The sequence below is a fragment of the Myotis lucifugus genome, unplaced genomic scaffold, assembly GCF_000147115.1.
Source record: "Myotis lucifugus unplaced genomic scaffold, Myoluc2.0 scaffold_0, whole genome shotgun sequence".
Taxonomy (NCBI): Eukaryota; Metazoa; Chordata; class Mammalia; order Chiroptera; family Vespertilionidae; genus Myotis; species Myotis lucifugus.
The window spans coordinates 34320363-34333622 of record NW_005871048.1 but is presented as its reverse complement, the minus strand read 5'-3'; the positions used below and the strand labels follow the sequence as shown (position 1 = coordinate 34333622).

At 38.5% G+C, this 13260-nt stretch overlaps 1 protein-coding gene across 6 annotated transcripts in view; it reads left to right on the top strand.

The window, feature by feature from the left end:
• Window positions 1-13260, top strand: part of ATG10 (autophagy related 10) — a 182258-nt gene that overhangs the window by 157478 nt on the left and 11520 nt on the right. The window lies entirely within an intron of this gene.

Below are 13260 nucleotides of genomic sequence, written 5' to 3'. Positions count from 1 at the left end.
CATCATGCTTAAAGAAGTTTAGTCACACCATCTCTGACACAGTCCTAAGAATAACATTGTAATTTGTATGCTGTATACTTGGTTTTAACGAGGCATTTTATTTGATTCTATTAAGCACATCGGTAGGTTAGAAAATCCTGCAAAGGTAAGTTTATAAGCAATATTTGTTTACTCTGCAAGGAAATGATGGTGGGAGTTATAGATGCAGACAAAGATAGCAAATGCATTTACAGTGACTAATAACACCAAACAGGCTGCATTCAGTGTAGCATTATCTTCTGCTATCTGGTTGTTTGTTTGGTTGTTTGTTTGTTTTAAGACGCCCTTTGTTGTCTTTAAAGATTGCAATTCAGGTACTAACATGAGGTTAGGTCAGATAAGAATGCATCCCATCTCTACCACATGTAGATGGCAAAAGCAAATCATTATTTAGAATATAAACAACCTTATTACATATTGTCCGCATTCCAATGACTGCACACAGGTGGCTCACAGTCAGAATGATGAATAGCAGTGGTTGAGTTGGTTTGCTAAGTTGTGCATCACTTTGGTCATATTATCAATCCTCAAGCAGAGAAAGGTTCTTTGAAATTTCTCTGGATCACCAATGAAAGTTAGAGATAAGTTTCATCATCTCTTACAATAAATCAGCAATAACCAGCAAATAGAGATTTAGTGGTGCTGTGTGTAAAAGGCACTATGACAGACAGCATTGTTCTGGAAGCAAATCTGTAGCATGGTCTCCTTTTCCAAAGATAGGGTGATAATGCACAGAATACACAACAGAATTAATCAATAACAATAAGTTACATAATAAGACAGCTCTAAAGAAGTGCTACAGGCAGTATACAAAAAAGTGCCAGATCACTGATGCAGATGATGAAAAAGAGTGTGTTTATTGTGTGTGTGTGTGAGTGTGTGTGTGTGTGTGTATGAGAGAGAGAGAGAGAGAGAGAGAGAGAGAGAGAAGAGCTTGAGATTGTCTTTTAATATTTGGTGAGTGGGGAGAGATATGAAGGCTTATTCCAGGTAGGGGTCCAGCACAGAGATGAGGAAACATAAGGTGTCCTAGCAATAGAGCAAGCCCGATTAACAAGAGTATAAAATGCATGAAGAGCCAGGTTTCTAAAACTAGGAATTGCTCACCTTTGAGGATATGCAGTAGTATGTTAGGGTGTGACAGGACACGGGATAATTATGGGTTGGTAGAATATGAGCAACAGAAGGACCTTTGTTATCTTGTTTGCTGCTATGTATTTAGGAATAATCTCTGGCTTGTGGTAGATGCTCATGAAGTCTTCATTCTCGCCTGTGATTAAGGGTATTCTGATAGAAAATAATGCTAGGAATATTGTTTGATGCAAGCTTTCAACGAAACTGAGTAGAGGGCCATGCAGTTCAAACTTGACTCTATATATATTTAGAGGGATGTGTGTGTGTGTGTGTGTGTGTGTGTGTGTGTGTGTGTGTGTTTTACCTCAGGGTCACAAATTGCTTCAGCATATATGTAACCCCTTGAATCATAGGCAAAAACCTGTGTGCATTATGCACTATTTGAAGGCCAAAGCTCTTGTTGGATATTGTAAGGGAGTCATGCTCCCAAAAGATTAAGCTTTGCTTAATAAGCAGTGGGATGATAAATCAGGTGAGGGGGGTGGGGGATGGAGAGACTGGAGCTAAGGAAACCAGGAAGGGGATGTGTACTCTGGAAGGAAAACAATGGTTGTGATATCCATGTATGGGACCAATTCAAGGAGACAGAGGAAAAGGGAGGTGTTTAACGGAAAGCTATACTTTGAGGGATACTGACAAAATGTTCATGGGGAAGATGGGAACAGTGAAGTTAGAATCATTTTCCAAAGAAATCAATCAACATTTATTTATTCAAGCCTCTTGAGTCTTCACTTTGATGTAAGGCTTTCATGTAGGAACTCTATTCCTGTCCCAGTGAGAACTCAGACCTTCCTTGCAAGGCCTGATTGGAAGGATTGGGGTCCCCCCCCCCCGTATTAAAAATGACATCAGTGAATTATAAGCTGCAAACTCACACAAATGCCAAAATTCAAATCGTTTCTTTCACAATTATCTGGATTCAAATCTCTGGTTAAATACATGGAAGTTGAAATATCTTCAAATATTTGGGGTGCCTCTGTTTTTGCAGATGTCTAGAAGACCAGTTGGGTAATTAAGCCCTTTCGCTTTTGCAATGTCACATACTACCAAGTCAAGAGATTTCAAATTTTGTAGATATTTCAAAAATGCAGTCCCTCATTGTCTCAGTGCAGCTTAGTTTGGGTTGATCATATTTAATGAGAGAATATTAGAATCCTAAAAATAACATTTCATCTGACTGTACAGTAAAAAAAGAAAAGAAAATCTTATACCTTACCTGTAGGTAATAAAAACATTTAAGGACCATCACATTAAGGGAATGTTCCCATTTGTCCTTTTTTATTTTTATTTATTAAACATTTTTAAAATAATTCTTTACCCATTTGCCCTTGATCACCTGAGTCAGTAGGAAAAATGAACCCTCTGGGCTTGAAGTTAACCCCACCCAACTGATTGCAGTTCACCACATCTGGGAGAAGGAGGTCAAGAGGTAATTGTGGAAAGTATACACTATTTTCAAAGGTAAAAGTACATTACTTTCTAAGCAGATTTCAGGTGATTTTAGCTGCCACAAGTGATCTCAAAAGCAAAATGGCTTTGGCCCCATTCCTGATGGCAAATGTGCTGTGCCAAAGCCACCAGTCAGGCTCTGCCACTGTAGCCTATGCCCAATCCCTTTCAGACAGCCTGGCCTTCCTTGCTGGTGTTCACACAGCAGGTTTATTAAGGAGCAAGTCCCACCTACCGGGTGTTTGGATGGCTCTCTGGCGGTCTCTGCTGGTGAATATTATATATGCTTCTAGAGGGGACCGCCTAATACTAGACTTTATTTGAGCAAATGTAAAAACAAACATTTGAACGTATATGCTAAAATTCTCTGGTGTGAACTAGTCCAATGCTATATAACTCAGAGGGATCACTATATAATTTATATGTAACATAGAGTAGTATATTAAAGTGAGTTATTCTTACAGCATTTAAGCATTTTCTTTCTCTCTCCACCACCCCCACCCCCCAAAATAAACAAAACAAAACAAACAAACAAACAAAACAACCACACCTCACATTTCTCTAATGGTTCTTCTAATAGGCAGTTCCCAAAATGTGCCTGTGTGGGTGTCTGTGGATGTATAGAATTGTGTTGTTAACTTTTTGATTTCCAGATATGAACATCAAACCTCTTAATTATCACAGTTACAAATATCCATTTTAGCAACTTGCTATCTTGCACCAGTAAGTGAATTGACATATCCAGGAGAGCTGGGATGTATGCCTCAACACATACATTTTCACATTGCATGCTACTAGGTGCATGAGGGTTCTTTTCATGCTTTTTCTTTTCAATTCTTGGTAGAGCGTGTATAATCAGTGACATAAACATCATCCATTACTCAGTTCAGCCTTCCCTGAAGTATTAGTATTCTAAACAATCCTATTACCAAAGCATTACTTTGACACTTTATTAAAAATCCTATAGCTCTAGCATTGCTATCCACTAACACAGTTTTATGCAATTAGGATTATAATGGAAGCTTTATTACAATGATATATAACTTGTATCATCCTAATAAAAGTTCCTGTACATAGCAATGCTTTAATAATGTTGTTTCTGTAACAGTGATTCCTTAGTAATGGAACTTCTCTCATGGCAACTTCATTATTAGGAAATGATTTCAGTAATAGAAATGCAAATAAAGATTTTGAGAGGAGTATTTTATGCATGACTCCATTACTGACCTGCAAGCTTTTTATGCACTACATCTCATCATTATGAACCTACTGTGTAGATTACTATTATGCTTATTACTTTACTGTTACAATTTAGCATTGTATTCTTCCAAATTATTGAAATTAACTGCCGTTTTGAAGTAAAATTCAAGGGTTAAAATAATTTAAATTTTAATTAAATTTTGTTTCTAGAGCATTAAAAATGTTTCACAAACCTTTTCTAATGTTTATTGTATCAGAGATTGAGTGGACCCATAGCCTTCAGACTGGAGTGTATGTATGTACTCTTGGGTGTAAATGAAGATTTCCCAAAGGAAATGTGGGTATGGAGACTTTTAAAGAAATCAGTTCCCAGATCTTACTTCTGTATGTGGCCTCCCATAAAATCTATCTGCCCGAAAAAGTATTTGTGGCTGAGATTTTCCTTCCCCATCTCCCATTGTTGCCTTTCTCCCACTGTACAACACAAAGGCACACCTCACACCCATCCCATCCCTTACCATGGTCTATTGCTCAGCCAGGGCATCAAGCAAAGGAGCAATTTGAAACATCTTTATTTATCCCACCCTCCACCCCGATCCAAATATTTTTTTAAACATATTTTTATTGATTTCAGAGAGGACGGGAGAGGGAGAGAAAGACAGAAACATCAATGATGAGAGAATCATTCAATTGGCCACCTCCCTGCACGCCCCACACTGGGGATGGAGGCCCGCATCCCGGCATGTGCCTTGACCAGGAATCGAACATGACTCCTGGTCATAGGTCAACACTCAACCACTGAGCCATGCTGGCCAGGCCTGATCCATATTTTTAAGAGCCAGGAAGTATAGGACGGTGGTTGAGGGTCTGGACTCTGGCGTCAGAGAGTCAGTGTGTGAATCTGCAACCTAGGGGAGCCAGTTCTGCTTTCTCAACCTCAGTTTCTGCATATATAAAATGGAGAGAATAATAATTGTGGGGTATTGTGAAGATTAAGTAGATTCATACACGTACATGAAAAAGGTATGATTGTAGTACATACTAAATGATGCAATTGACTCATGATCTCCAATTTTATATTTATTGTTTTGATCGACCAAGTACTACTAATAATTATAATGACAACTCAGACATCTTAGTTAACACTTAGAGCAAAATGGTCACAGGAAATTTTGGAAAAGAAATTTCTTTCTCTATATAGTTTTTATTTACAAGAGTATGATCAATAAAAAGCTTTTAAGCATAAAATATACATTAGGATGAAGTTCTTTTAGAGAAGTGAAAACAATCATATTATTTTAAATTATAGGTATATGTAAAACCATATGTATATTTAAAATTGTCAATATTTATAATACACTGGAAAATTACATTCTTTGCAACTATTTAATGAAAATTTTAGAGGTAAAACATTTTAGAGGTCACTTATGTGCTGAGGGGTATATAAATATGTATTTTTTAAATGTAGGTTTGTGCAAGCAAAAATGTTCAAAGACATTGGAATAAAACATTGACTTATAGGAGTAAAGATATAAGTGAAATTATAAAATTACCTTTATAATTTGTTCTCTGAGTACTAGGTATTAAGAATAATATCTCTGCACAGCCAGTGTTGCTTAGTGGTTGAGTTTCGACCTATGAACCAGGAGGTCACTGTTCGATTCCCTGTTAGGGCACATGCCCAGGTTGTGGGCTCACTCCCCATTGTGAGGTGTGCAGGAGGCAGCTAATCAATGATTCTCTCTCATCACTGATGTTTCTATCTCTCCCTCTCCATTCCTCTCTGAAATCAATAAAAAACATATTTTTAAAAAATAGCAATATATTCTTTATCAAGTTATACAACTACACAAAATTCTAGATCTTGGGCTCCCCTGGCAGAAGTCATTAGACTCTGTGGACTAGCTTGGCTGAATGCCTCAATGTTTCACAGAGATTGTGTGTAGATCACAGTGTGTTCCCAAGCCAATTCGCAATGCCCGGGAGAGAGCCTTGCCCTGTGCTGGGGCTGGATTTGTTCTTTGATCTGTCTGTGGAAGAGGCCCTTTTGGAGTGGACCCTGCCCTGAGCCAGAAATGGGGAGGCTGTACTGCTGGGTGGATGCTCTAAGACGGTGGTTCTCAACCTTGGCTGCACATTAGAATCACCCGGGAATCTTTTTAAAATCCTGATTTCTGGGCCTCATCCTCTAGAAATTCTGTTTCTTTGTTATGGGGTGAGGCCACAACATTAGTAACAAAGAAACAGAATTTCCAGAGGATGAGGCCCAGAAATCAGGATTTTAAAAAGATTCCCAGGTGATTCTAATGTGTAGCCAAGGTTGAGAACCACTGCTCTAATAGGTTTGCTTCCCACTGGACAAGGCAGCTATTGCCACTCCCGGGGGGAGCAAGAGAGAATAAGTAGCTTCTGATGAGGAACATGCTAGAAACGGACTATTTTCTACATAAGTAAAAAAGAAGTGTGGGAGAAAATGCACATGCCCCTGGGTGTTTTTTGCTGCCAATTATATCAGTTAGAGATGCACAGTTTTAGTTTTCATTCTTAATTCATGCCATGCCTCAAGATGAAACTTTGGATGCCATTTTCGTACTGGGCAGGCTTCATGTCAGCATCTCTATAGCTGTAACCATAATGAATATACAATTTTATGTGCTGGTTCTTACACTTAACGTTATTTTCCAGACCTTGCCAAGGAAAGTAGTGCTTTTTAGAGGAGTGATATGATAATAGCGTAGCCATATTTATACCAGCTGGCGCAGAATCTGAGGAGAGCATGAGTTTTAGTTAATGTGAGTTGTTATGGCCTGTTCTCATGGCCTTTCGAGATCCAGGTACCAGCTTGTTGGAGACTTGGGTGGGAAAACGCAGCCTGCTCGGAGAGATTGGGGCCTTGGCATCATTTCCTAAAAGTTGTGGACCCTGCCTCAGCCAGTCTGGAGAAGCAGCATCGAGGGACATCATGTGTTTACAAGCATTCAAGAGAGTCACCCAGCCCCACCCTGAGCCCTAACCCCACTCCATATGTTCTCCTGCCTCAAGTCAGGAACTCCCAAGGGTTGCATCCTGTGGCCAAGTCAGGAGTGGCATACAGCCTAAGCTGGTTGTTTAGAGTCTGTGTGATGTTTTTGGGAAATATTTCATAGAAGGGTCTAAATTGAACATGAAGACAGCGCTACTTAAAACAATGCAGGGCTGCCTGGCTGGTGTGGGTCAGTGGTTGAGCATCGACTTATAAACCAGGAGGTCATGGTTAGATTCCCAATCAGGGTACATGCCCAGGTTGTGGGCTAGATCCCCAGTGTGGGGTGTGCAGGAGGCAGCTGATCAATGATTTTCTCTCAGCATTGATGTTTCTATCTCCCTCTTCCTCTCTGAAAGCAATAAAAATATACTTTAAAAAAATGAAGGGCTAATTGAGTAGTTTTTATTGGTAGTAATATAAATTAGTTTAATTGTTTTGGAGGAAAATACAGTAATATAGATTAACAGCCATATAAATAGTCATACTGTTTTTACTGATTCTTGAAATTTTATTCTTAGGAAATAATCCATATTCTATATAAAGTATATGTATAGTCCACACAAACAATTTATAGTAATATAAAACTGGAAAATTATCTAAATGTTTAACAGTAGAATAATGTCAAAACTTATTATGATATATTAACTAGATGGAATATTATGTAATTGAAAATAAAGTTACACGGATTATGCAAAATATAAAACAGTATATAAGGTGTCCCAAAAAAATGTATATACACACTATGAATAATTATAAAGGCAGTGTTCAGTAGAACATTTCATTTTCAAAATTGAACTATCAGCTGTTAAAATGTGTATATATTTTTGGGGACACTGTATATGAAATAATGTTAGACATAAGAGGAAAAATTAAATTATGTAGTCACTGTGTACATAACTATGAAAAGTAAGACGGTAGGTAGATATTAAAAAAAAATGGGAAGAAATCAACCTTTAAGAAGAAGGGAAAAAAAGAGCTCAAGGATGACCTAGTCTGAAGCAATTATGAAATTTATTATATTTGCTGGCCTGAAGGGCCGGGGCGGGGGAAATAATCATGAGCCCAGAACTCAGCCTTTAAATCAGGGTGTAACCCCTGGGTTCATGTGGAAAGATGGTATTTCCTGCTACCAGTTTTCTTTTTTGATTTTAGATATTTTGGGGGGTCCTAGACCTTGTTGTCTAGAAAATAATGAACTAGATCCAAACTATAAAAATAAGTTCTTAAAATCTCAGAAGTTTCTACGGAGAAATGAAAAAAAAGGAGAGAAAAAGATTTGTTCAGGAAATCAGATTAGAGTATACAGTTTTAACTTGACATATTAGGTTGCTTATATATTTTTTTAATATATTTTATTGATTTTTTACAGAAAGGAAGGGAGAGGGATAGAGAGCTAGAAACATCGATGAGAGAGAAACATCGATCAGCTGCCTCCTGCACACCCCCTACTGGGGATGTGCCTGCAACCAAGGTACATGCCCTTGACCTGAATCGAACCTGGGACCCTTCAGTCCACAGGCCAACGCTCTATCCACTGAGCCAAACCGGTTAGGGCGGTTGCTTATATTTTTTAAAAATATGTTTTTTATTGATTTTTAGAGAGAGAGGAAGGGAGAGGGGAAAGGGAGAGAGAGATAGAAACATAAACATCAATAGGCTGCTTCCTGCATGACTACTGGGGATTGAGCCCACAACCCAGGATGTGCCCTGACCAGGAATAGAACCAGCGACCTCTTAGTGCATGGGTCAGTGGTCAATCATTGAGCCACACTGTCTGGGCAGGTTGCTTACAATTTTAATAAAATATCTTTAAAATCAGAAACCGCCATTTTCCCCCATATATATCAGTTTATTCCTCCCTCTAATACTTATTTGCAAAATACCAGGATACAATCATTGTCTTTAAAAAAAATCTATGATTACATTTTAATGTAGAAAGTATGACTTCTTAATACTACAGCCTGTTAGTAGCATTTTTTTTGTTACCTAGTTTCAAATTATTAGCAGTCTAAAAAGTGGGAGAAATATCTTATCGTAGCTAATTTTTTATAGGTCAGATCTTTACCTAACATTTTTTATTAGATGATCAATAACAGATTTTGTAAGAGGTTTATCACATCCTTAGAAATTTTCTTCATGGAGTCTCTTTTGAGAGATTATCTAAAGAGAAAAACTAAAGAAATCACTGGGAAATCTGCTTCTGGGAATAAAAGGAATCTTTTTATTATCAAAGTTGGGTTGGAAGCAAGAAGAAAATACATTCCTGTGGTGCTTTTATTAGAAATTTGCATGGATTATATATCTAAAGAGAAGCGTTATGGTATTTTTAAAAATCATCTTGAAGATTCATCTGTACGCTTTTCAGTTGATTTAAAATTCTATTTGGCACCATTACCACGAGTAATTATACTAAGAAACTGCTACTTTATTTTGTGTTGCTCATAAAATATCTTCCTATGTGATAGTTGTCAGACATTGATATTTGGTTATCAATAAATTAGGCTGCTTTGTGTATTTGTTTTTGAAAATCCTTGAATTTTCTGATTGTTGACTCATCACTCTGTTATACCCCAACATACCTAGCTCTAACGTGGTGCAACTGTTTAGTATCTCAGAAATAGGCTCCTAAGACAGAATTGTCACCATCATGTATGTAATGTAATGGAAGGAAAAAAATAATGCTTGGAAAGCACAAGCTCCCAATTGTTTTCCTTTAAGATGAAAATAGAATAAATGTAATGCCTGCACGTTGTTCCATGCTAAAGTAGTGCATTTGGTCTTAGCAGGCTTGGCACCCATAGGGAAACCCTAATTCTATTCTTGAATCTGGGCGTGTCTCAGCTCCCTCGTTTCTGAGTGTCATGACCTTGGATTAGTGACCCCTCTGAGCAACAAAGTGGGTGGAGGCTGGATGACGGTCCTTCTGTCTGGCCTTCCTAACACTCAGGTTTGGCTGGAGACGGAGAGCCCGAGTGTCCTCTGCTGACAGCACCGCCTATCAGGTATTTGTTTTAAATGCATGTTTCCACCAGAACAGAACATTTTAATAAAAACACTGATATGGAACATAACAAGGCTTTTAAACAGAGACTTAGAGCCCTTTTTCTTCATTAAAATCTGTTTTTATTTTTCTTTCTGCGATGCTATATAAAATCTCATCAATATACAGAATCATTCTGAGTCTCAGATTTTCTCATTTTCTCTGGATGAGAGCTTTGATTAGCTTTTTACAAGTTCTTAATTAGTAATTGGCTTGCTGTTTTGGTGGGGTGGGTTTTTTTTGATGTCTCTAATAAGTTTATATTCTATCAAAGAATTCTTTGAGGATGGTCTGAAATGTGCTACTCTGTGTTATGTTACAGAATATTATAATTCAATGTTCTTTATAAAATGCAACCAACAAGTGCTATTAGGATTAAATGTTCATTTCTTCTTTTTGATGCTGGTGGCTGGGGTGGGTTGTTCAGTCTTATCATCATGCCTGACCTAGTTGTGCAGCCATTCCTGTTTAATTAATAGGCATTTGCATAAGCTCTTTTTTCCCCCCAGCAAGCTTTATACTGGTCTTGTTGGTTATCTCCTTTCACCCTCTGAAGGATCAGCAGTGCTATTTCCATTTTGCATATCAAAATACAGAGAGATTAAATTATGTACAACAAATTGATAACTGAGTAAGTTTGGGAACTCAGAGTTCTGGCATATTAATAGTGTTGCTTAAAGCTACAACCTATATAGACTCTATTAATATATACAAGCTCTGCTCTCTCCTCCAGGAGTTAGAAATGGGATTGCCAGCCGCCCAGGGAGGGAGCCCTTTGTAGATTTATGCAGGTGTGGGAGAATTCACTGCTCCACTCCCTCTGGATCCATGAAAGCAAAGTTTTCTCCGCAGAGAAGAGGGTGTCTAAGAACTATTGCTGTGATGTCTGTAATTTTTAATAAAAATTCTAGGAAGCTTGGTGGCTTCTGGATAGCATACAGTTTTAAAGAACTGTCCTGTTTCTTTTCATTTGAATTAACCTTCCCCCAAACCATTAGAATTTCATTTTTAATTAACTGGCCACAAAATGTCAACAGGTGCAGCTAGAACAAAGCATAGCTTCACTTGGCTCCCCTGCCCATCCAGAACAGGAGAAACTTGCTGACCTTTCTGAGCATTTGGGCGAAACTTTTGTGTCTTTTCCATATTGTTTTTTCTTAAATATTTTCTCACTGTCTTTGTATCTGTATCCTCACTCACTTATTAGGGATAGAAATATGTACTTGGATATTTCTTCTTTCTACCTCTTTTCCCTGTTTTTGTCTCTCCCCCCCCCCAAAGGTAGAGAATTATTTGTACTTAAAACCTTGCTTCTATGTCTTGGATAGGTGTTGATTATATCCAGGAGATACTTGGATCTTACAGAGATTGCCTCAATCATTTAACAGCACCACCATTAACACAAAGAAAAATAAACATTTTTTTCTTCTCCAAATGTACCAAACTTCACAGTCTTATTTAAAAGATGGAATTCTGTGTGTCTCTCACCTATTAAACTTGGAGTAGCCTCTTTCTGTTGTAAATCCTGCTTCCACTTTCTTCTCTTCCCCCACTTAAGTCCTGCCCAAGTTTTAAGGTCTGGGCCAGGTTAAGTCCCATGTCCTCAGGAAGTCTTTGCTGCCCCCTCCTCCTGCCAGATAGAAGTGATCTCTCCTTTCTCTGAATTCCCATATTCCTAGATTTGTACCTTTTGAGTTGTCTGTTGTGTGTTCTAGTGATTTCGGTAACCCTTGAATTACAGATGCCCTGACGGAGCATGGGGAGAAATGAGGAGAGGGGATGAGATGTCCTATTTCATTTGACTCAGGTATATTTTTGGAGACTCAATGTCCCTCTCAGCTCATGAAAACATATACCCTGTGTACAGTCTGGTGTTTCTGACTGCAGGGATTCAACACAGCACTACAGAAATGGCACAGGTACAACATGTATTAGATCTGTAGGGTGAAATGGTGGTTGAGTTTCAGGCATCAGGATCTCACTGTGAGTATTATTCTATGAGTGTTCTTTCTATCTGCTGGGTCTCAGACCTGGGCCACCTCTGCATCTGGTTTTCCTGTAGTTTACTGGTGACTCCTCTCTGGCCTGACACTCATGGCCTGTCTCAAACACCCTCCACCTTATAATGGAAAGTACCTCATTCTTTCCTTGTGCCACCATGATCCCTTCACTGTCTTCTCTCCAGTGGGAGCCTCCCATGCCTCCTCTCCAAATGACAAAGAAAAACCCCTCCCACGGAGGGCATCTCTCTTGCCAGCTTTTCTTGTTCTTGGTCACAAGCCCTCTTACTCACCCCATCCACCAGCAGGGCAAATAAAATTGCTGTTCTCCCTAGGAACCTGCTTTTCCATTCTCTTTGGAAACCCTAAGGGAAAGGAAGTTAGCGGTGACAAACTTACTTGACCTTTGGAACTCTCTGCCTTAGAGATGCAACCCAAGACTTTCAGTACTGGGGGTGCAACTGGACTATAAACCCCAGGAGGTGAGGTGATGGGATGCTGTTTTTATATCTTTCTAGTACAGAAAACTAAATTTTTGCCCAGCCACTGTTGCTCAATGATTTAGTGTTTACCTATGAACCCAGGAGGTCAAGGTTCGATTCCATTCAGGGCACATGCCATTCAATGTCAGGAGGCAGCCATTCAGTGATTCTCTCTCATCATTGATGTTTCTCTCTCACTCTCTCTCTCTCTCTCTCTCTCTCTCTCTCCAGTCCTCTCTGAAATCAATAAAAAAAATTGTAAATAAATAAATTAATTAATTAAAAAAATAAATTGTAAACTCCATAAGAGCAGTCTTTGCTTCTGTCTTGAGTGTGCTTACTAGTATATCACCAATGCTTAGAACAGTGCCTGACACATAGAACTTGCTCCCTAAACATTTGTTGAATAAATGAATGGGTGGGTGGATGGATAGGTGGATGAATGCAGTAAAAAGTACATGAGCCTGGCTGGCATGGCTCAGTGGTTGAGCATCAACCTATGAAACCAGACGTCACAGTTTAATTCCCGGTCAGGGCACATGCCCAGGCCAGTGTGGGGCGTGCAAGAGGCAGCCTATCAGTGATTCTCTCATCATTGATGTTTCTGTCTCTCTCTCCCTTCCTCTTTGAAATCAATAATATATATATATATTTTTTTAAAGTACATGAAGTGATAAAGGAGTGAGCTAAGTAGAAAGGCATGAGTATATTATATATTTTAGTAGTACTTTACTTGCTACTTAGTGGGACACTGTGGCGTGGCAGAGCATAGGCTAATTCAGAATTAAAATGTGCATCTTGGTATATCAATTTATTTAGTGATGATTTAGGATATTATTTTATGTGAAAACCAATAGATTTTAGAATATATGCATAGTTGACATAAGTTTT